We start from the raw sequence: 11,956 nt of genomic DNA, 5'->3' as shown, positions 1-11,956 counted from the left end.
TAAAAATTATCCTAATGATTTCAAATATGAAGTTAGTTATTGAAATATTTAGTGGATAATTTAATAGACAGGTAGTATTTTGTAGATTAAAGGGAATTAATACACTCATTTAATAATGTCCATAAAATTTTATATCCAAAATTTATTTATATCCCTTACATTATACAAACATCTTCAGCTATTTGCTTCACTACAAGAAACTGACAGTTTTAATAGGTTCTGTGTCCTCCGTTAGTCTCTAGAAGTAGAAATACATATGTGCATCTGTGGGACAATAATGCTACAAAACCAAAAATGGGTTAAGAAAAAAATGGCAGTTAGTTTTTCTGACAAGGAGATATTTAACTTACTTTGGACTTGCTTATTTTACCTGAGGTCTCGGTGTGGGAGGGCACATGTTAGAAGATGGTTTCTGCTTGAATTATGGAAAATAAGCTAACACACCTGTGATCATGCCACAGAACTGTTTAGGGGAACAGCTTTTTCACACGATGCTTTTGATCTTAGTATATAAAGGAAGGTCAGATATCCACAGCTACTGAGCAGCTGTGGTGATGGATGAAGCTCATTTATGATCTGTCCTTTAAGGAAGTTAAAAGGTTCTCTTTTATCAACTTCCTGAGCTTTGTTCATCATTAATCTTTCTAGATGCTTATTTTCAAAAACGAAATAGTGAGACCAACTTGTGCATATATCTCTTGTAAAAAGACACACTTGGTATAGATGTTCAGCAGACATTTTCATATTAGGTTTAGATGGAGAATTTATATTCAGATACTTCAAAATTCAACTTAAGCAGAAGATCCGGTAGTATGCCAACTCTTAGAATTGAGAAAAAATATGTTGACCTTACATCACTAAAAAATCACAATAATAATGAATGATTATGAATCTCATGACTCACTTAAAATTCAGTTGTGTTTTCACTTACCATGTTGCCAAAACTTCTAAAACATGATTCTTCATTATCATAATGTGACTTGCAAATAAAAACACTCAAGGTGAATTAAAATTAGAAGGAAATGTTCATAATACAACCCTGAGCAGATATATCATAATTCACATACTAAATTTCTATATGAATTCCTGCCAATATAAATATCACATCTAGAAATTTATTTTTTACTTTTTTCATATACTCTTTTCACAGGTCAGAACAAGATACCCATAGGAGTATCCTTGCAGCACACCCTAACAATGTTTCACCAACAAAAATTCTAAGGAGAGGCTGAATATATTGACCCCTGAATATATTGATTGTTTTCCTTTAAAACACCCTTCAAATAGAAAGAGAACTTAGGAAATCATTGCCCCTGAAGAGAAAGTATTTTCTAGTTTCCAATTTACATACTTTGAATGTTACATCCTGGACTGGTATGATTGTAAATATGTATGTTGGCCACAGCAATGAACTGCACATTGAGTATTATTTCTGTGTCACATTTCAACCTGAAATCTATATAGCTTGTTGCCCCAAAGCATCAGGATAGATTAGATAACATGTGATGCTGACATTATGGAGATTATCTCCACTGTCATGTTCTCTTCTGTGAACTAGACTAAAGAGAGACTCATATTGTATGGAATGCCTTGAAAGAACTTACTCCATATTTTAAATCCAAAACAGTCCAGACCAACATACCTATAGGAATCACTGGGAGTGCTTATACAAATTCCTACTCTGATTCTCCCTCCCCTTATCCTGAGAAGGGGAACCTCCTCACCTTGGGTATTATCCTACTTTGGGGTATCTTGTCCTAGCACATTCTCTCCTACTGAGGCACAACCAGGAAGTACAGATAGGGGGAAAGGACATCCAATAAAACCAGATTATAGAAACAAAAATTAAAGCATTTGCATTTGAGCCTATTATTGCTGACTTTGTGACTATGTTACATGTAGAAGTCAATTGCTCTAAAAGAACTAGAAAGTATAGATACATTTTTTCCAATTGTGTCTGAAAGAATTAATTTTTTATTCAGTTTTTGACAAACAAATGTTTAATTGTGGTGGATTTAATAGTCACTACGAATTCAAGACAGAAAATCTTTGCCCACAACTACTGCCATGTTTTATTCCAGCACACTCCCTCTAAGTATGGGATCAGTCTTGAGGAAGAGTATGAGATAGAAGTGAGCAAGTTACAGGGAATAAAGACATCACAAGAAGACCCACAGAGTCAAATAAGCTGGGAGATGGGGCCTCCAGAGCCTGGGTCACCAACCAGGAAACATGCAGGAGCTGGTCCTAGATGCCTCCACAGTTTTAGCAAAAGTGCTGCTGTCTCTGCCTCTGTTTCTGGCTATTGGACCCCTTTCCCCTTACTTAGACTGCCTGGTTTGGCCATGGTGGAAGAAAATGTGCCTAGATTTGCAGGGACTAGATATCCCAAGTTGGGATGGTACCCAAGTGGGGGATCTCTTCTCAGAAGGGGAGGGGGAAATCAGGGGAAAAATTTGTAAGGATGGGACTAGGAAGAGAGGAGTGTGGCTATGATTGGGATGTCAAGTGAATTTTAAAATTAATTAATATTTTTAATTAAAATTAATTTATTTGAAAAAACACTGTAGCCCCAAGGAAGAAAAGTTGTATTAAATGGAGGCTTTAGAGCAGTTGTTGTCCAATTGAGTTTGTATTTCTGGCACAGTTTTCATGACCATCACCAGAGGTGGGAATTTACATGCCACCATCTAGATTATTAATGTCACCAATGTAAAAATCTGGCATTTCAACAGGCTGGAAAGAAGGAGAATGTTAAGATCACTGTGTTCTATACGCACTATGCTCTTCTCAGAAGAGGAATAAATCATATTAATATGGGTCAAATACACTTAATAAACTAAGCCAGGCAGCTTTACCAAGATGTTCAAGAATATTAATCAAAAGCTTATGAAGGAAGGAGAGAAACCATATGTTGTTAACAGTGAATGTTGCCCATTCAGGATTCATTTTGTCATCTCTACTGGATCTCTTTCTCTTAGTAGTAAAAGAAACCAATGAAGTTTAATTTTAAGCATTTTTACAGCATACATATAAATATCAAATTAAACATATAAATATATATTTATTCCTCACATAAGTTATAAGTCCTCCAATATTGCTAGTAAATGTTCCGACCCCTACACTGAGAGGAACAACTATCTGAACCTTTCCTAACTACTTGGTAATAAGAAACATTGACATTGTCTTATTGGTAATAAGACACCTTGAAAGTATGTCTATAAATTCCAGGTAAAAGGATATCCTAGATTTAAAGACAAAGGAGATTTTATAAGTTCAATATTTATATTGATATTTATTTTACTTTAAGCATTTACTTTCATATTCTCTTACATTTCTTTTGTCACTTTATTTGTTCATCTATTAAGTTTTCTTATTGAAAATATTCTTCTCTTATACATTATATCCCAACCACAGTTTTCCCTCCTTTCCCTCCTTCCAGCTCTCCCTCCACCTCCTGTTTGTTCCAGATCCATTCCAGTTCTGTTTCCTCCTTAGACCTCCAAGAGACAACAGCCAAATAGGACAAAACAAAGTTACAAAAAAAAACCAAACAAACAAGCAAACAAACAAACAGAAACCAACAAAAACAAAAACAAAGAAGGCAAAGGTCCTTGTACAGTTTATGTTTAGACTGTCATGTTGGTGAGACTTTGTCTGTTTAGCTTCTGTTATTCCTAGGTAGCAAAATCTTCCAAAAAACTCTATGATGCTCCTATTGGGCTTGAACAAAGAAACTCAGTAGGAGAAAAAGAGTCCTAAAAGTAGACAAAAGAGTCTGAGATATACCTGCTCCCACTTTTAGGAGTCCCACACAAGCAATAAGCTTACAGCCATAGCACACAGACTGAAGATCTGGTGCAGACCCTTGCTTGCTGCTTCAGTCTCTGTGAGCCCATGGGAGTCCTGCTTAGCTGATTCAGTGGGCCATGTTCTCCTGCTGTCCTCTATCTCTTCTGACTCCTAACATTTTCTCTCCCCTTCTTCCACAAGGTTCTCCAAGTTCTGAGGGAAGGAACCCAATGGAGACCTCCAATTTAGGCTCACTGCCCACATAAAGTTAGATTGTGTGACTCTGCATATTTCTCATTTGCTAGACACTGGACAAGGCACTGATCTATGAGTACAGCAGAATAGCTGTAGGAAACATGTATTATTTAAATTGGGGGTCTCACTTTGAAAAAGTTCACTGGACTACACTGCCTTATATAGATAGACAACGCTGATCTCAACATAAAAGATCCTCCTGTCTCTCCCTCCCAGTGGCAGATATTAAAGATGTATACCAGTCCTGGCTTCTTGCATCTTTTAAATCAATACTTTATGAAAAGATTTAAATAGAAAAGAAAAATGATGTCTTGTTTAATGACAAACTCTATATTAGGCAAATCTAATGTTAAAGAATAATCATTACTGGGCAACATTCTGTATTACATTCCAGTGAAATGCAATTACAAATGACAACAGACATTTAGAATTCTCTGTTCTTATCGTAAGAAGATATAAAAGATACATTTCCATCAGCAATATTTGCAGCCAAATGCAGAATATCATGTGCCATAGATGATATTAAATAATGAAACCTGAAGAATAAAAATAAAATCCAAATGTGCATCGATCTTTAGTTTCAGTGTGCTCATTGTAACTGAACTCAGGTGGTATTCAAGGCTAATCATTGACTACTTCTCAAAATTAAGTAGTAGAAACTTTGTGGAAGACCTTTTCTATATAACTATGCTCATGCTTATTAAATCAGTCTTTTATTTTTGTCAATTATATTTTAGTGCCTGTCAGTTTTAAGTCAAGCTTAATAAATATTTAACAGAATAAGATTCCTTCTATCTCAATGTAGAAGTATAATTTGTAATAGGTTATGTAAAATTATATTTACAGGGAATATTATTTGACATCTATGTTAGGCAACCCAATGTGCATGTATCCTACCCTTATAAGAACAGGATATAATATTCTGGGGATTATTATATGAAAGAAAAACATCACTTTCCATGATCAAACAATTATTCCACGAAGAAACAACGAAACTTCCATCTCTATCCTCTTCTGCCTAAGCTTACCAAATGACACACTGAAATGAGTGTATAGTAGAACATGATTATGGAAAAATTGTAGGTGAAACATTAGCTTGGCATAGAAAAATAGCAATTTAAATTAAGTAAAAGGGAAAATAAAGCAATAGTCCCTGATTTGAAGCAATGCTCTATTGAGAACACTTTATTCTATTATAATAAAAAATGACCCAATTTTTATTATAAGAAAACAATGTGTGTGTGTGTGTGTGTGTGTGTGTGTGTGTGTGTGTGTGTGTGTTTGTCTGTGTGTGAATAAGTCCACGTGTCCATGTGCTTCTGAGTGTGTGTGGAACACTGGGTGGATGGAGCTCATAGGATAACCACCAGGAGTTAGTCCTCTTTTTTACCTTTTGTCTTTCTTAAGGCAAGGTCTTCTTCTTTCACTGTTGTGCATGCCAAGCTAACTGAACCCAGAACTTCCAGGGGTATCTTTCCTGACTCTCCTTCTCATCTAGTAGTCTAGGATTCCAGTCACTTATTATTCTATGTATATCTTTCTAAATGATTTTCAATAATTTAAACTTTGACCTTCGACTCATGACAAAAGTGATTTACTCAAAGAGCTTTATCCACGGTCCAAGAATATCAATTTTGAAGCTGGATATGATGAAATACTCCTAGAACACTAGTGTTCAAGAGACCAAATCAAGGCAGTAGATAGAGAGATACTCTATATAGCTGAGATTGGCAGCTTAGCCTCCATAATGACTCTATGTCCATTTTTTTTAAAGAATAAAATTCTAGTTTTCACTTTGGAGATAGATTTGAAAATGATACCAGATGAGAAGGAGATGGGCTACTTTCAATTTTAAATAATGAAAAAAAAGGAAAAATTAAAAGTGTTTTTTTCCATCATCAGAAAATTATGATCATTGGACATATCTCTCATCAAAATATAGAGTTGTCTTTAAGTTGAAACAGATCTTGATCAAATGGAATATTTGTTTAGCTGGAATATTCATACAGATTGCCAGAAAACCCAATATGCCCCAGTGCCAATACTCAAAGTTGGGTAGGGAGGCATGCAAAATGTTATTGACTCACCAGCAGTTGATTAGAAGAAAGATTTTTTCCCCCTCCTACAAGAACTCTGTTACAAGCTCAAATGGCAGAGGCAACAAGCGTTTGATATGCTTTTCTCAAAGGACTGGCTGGGCTACAAGAAAAGCAATTCTCCCCATATCCACTAACTTATCATTGTGATTTCCTCTGAAGTCATCCAAAGATAAGGAAAACAAAGGTGGAATAGAAATTTACTGTACCTAATCCAGAATTTCAAACAAACCAATAGTTGTCTAGGAGAAGAACATCAAATTTTAGGGAAATATCCAAGCTAGTGTTATGAATGGAGGAGAGACAAACACAGTGAGAAGTCCAGGAGTATCACCCCAGGCTCATAACCATCAGAGAACCTCAGACTCACTCAGGGCACTTTGGAACACCAAGTAAATAATAACACAGTATATGTATGAGGGCTGCAATATAAATTTCTCTTCAAAGCAATACAAAGAGAAAATGAAAGACCTACCAGTGTTACATTCTGAGGAAAAGTCTTGAGAGATTGCATTTACTCATGCCCAAGACCAAGATATAACTGGAGGAATTTCAAATTTCTAGAAACTAAGGATGTACATGCTTACAGTGATCTATGAATCCAGAAAAACTTGTTACATAGATACAAACCTCCACTAGAAAACCTTGAATCAGTCAAAGAATTCTTAAATTTAAGCATACACTCATAGAAAATGACAAACCTGATATGTACATAGTCAAGCTTCACATAGTCGTAGAGTTTATATAGAAAAACATTATTTTCTTTCACATGGTTTAGTTAAGAGTGACAAACATGCTTTTAAGTCTGTCAAACAAGAAAGAAGCTGTAATAGTCTTTAAAAATTTAGCTCATGACCTTGAAAATATGTTATGTTAGGGAACAATGTTACATGTCCTGATTGACTGACCACATGTAATCAGTGGATCTTTATTTTATATTAACAGTAGGATGTCCAAGCTTAGATCCCACGTTTGATGAAATTAACCAAACATCATGTGGGTATTGTATTATTATTATTATTATATATATTTTTCTATATGTTTGATACTTTCTAATAATAAAACATTAAAAGCCATCTGCCTTCCAGCTTGGTCTTCCAGCTATAAATGTTCTCTTAACACACCTGTCATGCAAAGAGATCAAATAACTGCTGAATGAATATAGAGATGTGTGATTTCATAGCATCTAGTACATTTTCTTACTGGGGTACTGCTTTGGTGAAGAAACAATGCCATATATGAGCATTATGTGCTCATGCTGCCCAGCAATGCAAGCAAAATTGATAAATACTCTGTATTAAGTTTAAATACCTCAAGATGTTCAAGACTCATCCCACAAAAGAAAAGAACACACTTACTTTTTGGACTTAAGTCCAGATTACATTAGTAACCTTAGTATGTTCCTTTTAAATTTTTCAGTGAAATTAGTGAATCATCAGGAAATAAAAGATTCAGACACCTTTTTGCATAAAATCCTTTAAAAATTACTCAACTGGAGCATAACAAGTAAACAATTATTCAATAAACTCATACTAAACCTAAGAGAAAATATTTCCAGTAAAAAGAACTTTAAAGATAGTTATGCAAATATGTTCTCTGAAAAGGAAGCTGGTATTTCAGAAGAATCCAGACAGTGTGTTATGCACTCATTGGATGCAAACTCAAGGCAAGAGTGAAGAGAGAGGGAAGCAGGAAAATGTTGAGTAGGAGGTGAAAGAGTTGGTGGCATGAATATGAGAAGGTCTATGGGGATAGGAAAAGAGATGTGTGTCCCTGGAATAGTCTTCTTCAAAGTTTCTTCCTATAATTGTATCACCGGATAGTTACTACTTCCCAGAAACTTAGAGTAATTTTCAAAGTGGTTTGTGTAACTTCACAGAAACTGATCATACAATCCCAAGAGACTTGATCAGATTCTACTAATTACACATGATGTCTAACATAGTTCACCTTCACAATATGGTTTTGTTCATAACAGGTGCTCTAATAGGATTTTCAGTTTTCTTATGCCTGACCTTCTTGTGTTATATTTGTGCCCGTATGCCTCCACAGTCGATACCGTTTTTGTCTTTTATTCTCTTATTATGACTGATTTTTTTCTGGTTCAGGGTTATTTTTCCACATGTTTAATTTTTATTTAGTTAAAGATCTCTGATTCAATTAATCAGATATTCCTTAAGACATTTCAAAGTACATGGGTAAAATTGGCTGTGGCATTGGGGAATGGAGCAGCCAAATTAATTTAATGTATTGAAAAATAATATTCTACAATATAATTTATATGTATAAATGTTCATTCAGAGAAAGTGTTGGAATTTATTACCATTGTTAGGAAATTACCTTTTTAATGATACTAGTATCAACACAGTAAGCATTTTTATTTCAGAAGGTTTTTTTTTTTTTTTGCATTCATATGCCGTTGATTTTATTTGTATTTTCATTTGTGCCAACATCATGACAACACTTTATAAACACATGTGCTCTACCTACAGCTTTTAATAAGAAATGATTCTGTTCACAGCAGCCATCTCAGTACATCTGTACGCAGGATTGTGTTTGGCACACCAAGCTGTTAAATTTTCCTATCATTTATGTGTTTTTCTAAAGTACTGCCTGTGGCTTTACTGTTCATTATTAAAAGGAAAGTACTCTCAGAATTTCAATTGGTTTCTTGTGCCTGAATACCAATTAAAACCTGTTCAAACCTGTTTCCAAAACAGTGGAAACATAATTGTATTTATCATTTTATTTATAACAGAATGATTTGGTTCTAATAAGGTTCTGTTTTCTATAAACTATTTACGAGAATATTTTTCTTTTCCATACAATTATGGCTGGTCAGAAGATAAACATAGCCAAGGCATAGAACTTATTTGTTAAATCAGAAAGATACCAGGACCAACTACTTTCTTTGTTTTTTAATAATAGTAGGAGGCAATCAGTCATGAAGTTGGGTCTGAGGATCTGCTGATACAAAGAAATGAAGGACTGGGCAGTGACAATCAATTTATTAGAAGGCACTTTCAAATGTTGCAATTTTTAAAAGGGCAAAACCCCCAATAAAACAGTTTTAGAAATATGTTGCCTTTAATTTTAATATACATAGGTATCAACTCAAAAACTGAAGAATATCAAGTGGGCTAGCTAGTTCTGCAGTAAAGTAATGGTATTCACAAGATAAACTGCTGAATATAAGTTATAGAGCACTGGGGAGAGTCATGGTGTAGTAGAGAAGTGATTGACCTGGACCAGAATTGGATCAGAAGGTATGCTCCTATCATACAACTAAAATACAGAGTAATAGTGTATGTGGAGATAAGAATATTTTTAGGATACTTGGGCTTCTCTCTGGTGTTTTTTAAATTAGTTAATATATTTACTTTAGAAAACTGAGAAGGACTGGGACAAGAAAACAACTAGATAAAATAAAGTAAGAAATAAAATAACAACAAAATAAGTTTTAAAGGAATAAAATAAATTATAAAAATCAAATGATGGTAAAAATTACAAGGTTGATATAATAGAATATTTGGTGCTATTACCATAGGGCTAGTTAATAAATCACAATTGGTATGTGTTGACCATGCATATGTAAAGCTCATCTGAACCATCTACTTGAGGACAGTATCCATAAAGGACAATGCTTAGAGAACAACTCAATAAAATAAAGATAATTGAAGATATCAGGTACTAGAAAATGTTTTTGTGATAGAAGACTATTCAAAGTACATGTGAGTAATTTCTGTTGTTACTACTGCTCATTTCATCCAAACCATAAAAGAGTTACAAGATTTTAAAGGAAAATATATGCATCGATAGTCACTTTTTTTTTGTATTCCTTATCATTTCTTGTTGCTATAGTCCTAGCTTTCACAGTTCAGAGTATATCTTAGTACATTAAAAGTTTCTTTTGGAATATCCAAATGGTATCAGTTATAGCCCTGATGATAGGACTTCACGTCCCCTTTTTAAAGTATGTGGGACAGTTGCCTACAGCAGTCTGGAATATGGTACAAAATGCACACTAAACAATTGTTCTAAGAATCATATGTGACATGTGTCCCATTTGTCACTTTCCTTTGTGCTCTGTTCACTTATCTTATACAACTAAGTTAATTTCTGCCTCACAGTGCTAGCAACTATTGTGTCTCTTTGGCAAAAACAGCTGCAATTAACTGAAAAGAAGGAAAACTCATTTGGCTCATAGTTTCCAAGGGCTCACTCTAAGATGGTGTAACTCCATACAGCTAGGTGCAATACCATGGCATAGAGAGCAAGCAATAGGGGTAGTTCTTTACTCCCCAGTGAGGAGGAAGCAGAAAATATGGTAGAATAGAGTCAATAAGGATTTCAATAACAACCTCCTTCCAGTAGGCCCCACCTTCTAATGTTTCTAAAATGTCTTAAAATGTTATCAACTCAAGTCATTCCTTGTGACCCAGTTCAGCAAGTTTGAGATGGAAAAAGCTTTAAGATGTTGGGTTTACAGGAAAGTTGTTAGGACAGTGGTATGGTTGTTCCATAAGAAATAGTTATTTGGTTATTGTATTAAGTTCCCTCAAAAGCAAGTTGCTCTAAAAAGAGTATGCATACTATCATATCCCAGTGACTTCCTGAACTGATGTGTCGTCTTCTTTGTATATGACTGATTCCCTTTACATTTTTGACAGCATGTTGTATATCCAGGGGAACCAAATACAGACTCCAACAGCCTATTCTTGACTGTTTTTAAGCAAAAATAAATCTACTTCCTTTATGAAATACTTAGTTTCAAATAGTATGGCAAAACAGAGAAAACACTAATTTTATAACATAGAATTTTTTTCTATAATAAACAAAATAATCTATGTAATAGCCTTTTTTCTATTATGTTGATTAACAAAAGCATTATACAATTAGCTTTTTATGTTATCCTTTGTTTGAAGTTTAGCAAATACAAATTTCTTTGCACTTCCAATCCAAAAGCATGTACCACAATCTTTAAGCTGTACTCTAGAAGTTGCATTAGCTCAAATGGTTCAGACCTTTCCTCCTGAGGAAGTGGAACGATTGCTCACTTCAAATAAATTATTATTCAAAGACTTGATATTTTGGTCTCCTGGTTATTTCACCTACAGGACAGTTTTGTATGTGGTCCTGGTGTTAGCAACAATACAAGTGTGAAGGCTAATTTATGCATTCTTGAATGGCTACCAAAATTATAAAATATTCTTGTGAGCAACTATTTTTCCTTACTCTTAAAGTTCAGTTAAATAAATACTTAGCAAAGAAAGGTTTCGTTGAACCCATTATAATACCTCAACATATGATTTAAAGGTACAGTAAGGTTTGATTGTCTAAAGAATGATTCCAATTACAGTGTTGTATAATGTTATATATAGATGAAAGGATTTTTAAAAGTTATGTTCCCCTCACTCATTTACTTCTTATATTAATTAATAAATCCCTTTTATTTGAAAAGATCATCTAATCAAAGGAACTGGATGGATTTTGTTAAAACCGAAGTTGACATTAAAATTCACGAATGTAGTAGGTAGTAGAGAAGAGAAAGATTGTGTCTACACACAGTTTTCTCATTTTTAAACACCTGAATGATTAGTAGCCCATCACTCCCTGAAAAAGGAGAATCTGAGACCACCACCAGTTACATTCCGAAGGACTCAGACAGTAAGCCAGTTGAGACAATCACCAGTCAGGTGCCTTGCAAGTCGCCATAGCTTCCCAGGAAACAGAGCAAGCCTGAGACTAGAGGAACCCTGATTAGGACTTTGGGCCTTGGGATGGAGTGAGCCCTAGACAGATGATCTTTGCAA

At 34.5% G+C, this 11,956-nt stretch overlaps 1 pseudogene; it reads left to right on the top strand.

Annotated features, from left to right (window-relative positions):
- Nucleotides 1-11,608: 11,608 nt before the first annotated feature.
- LOC115032512 lies at nucleotides 11,609-11,754 on the top strand (annotated as a pseudogene).
- The last annotated feature ends 202 nt before the right edge of the window (nucleotides 11,755-11,956 follow it).

This window comes from Mus caroli, chromosome 1, assembly GCF_900094665.2.
Source record: "Mus caroli chromosome 1, CAROLI_EIJ_v1.1, whole genome shotgun sequence".
Taxonomy (NCBI): Eukaryota; Metazoa; Chordata; class Mammalia; order Rodentia; family Muridae; genus Mus; species Mus caroli.
This window is presented reverse-complemented; position numbering and strand designations above follow the sequence as displayed.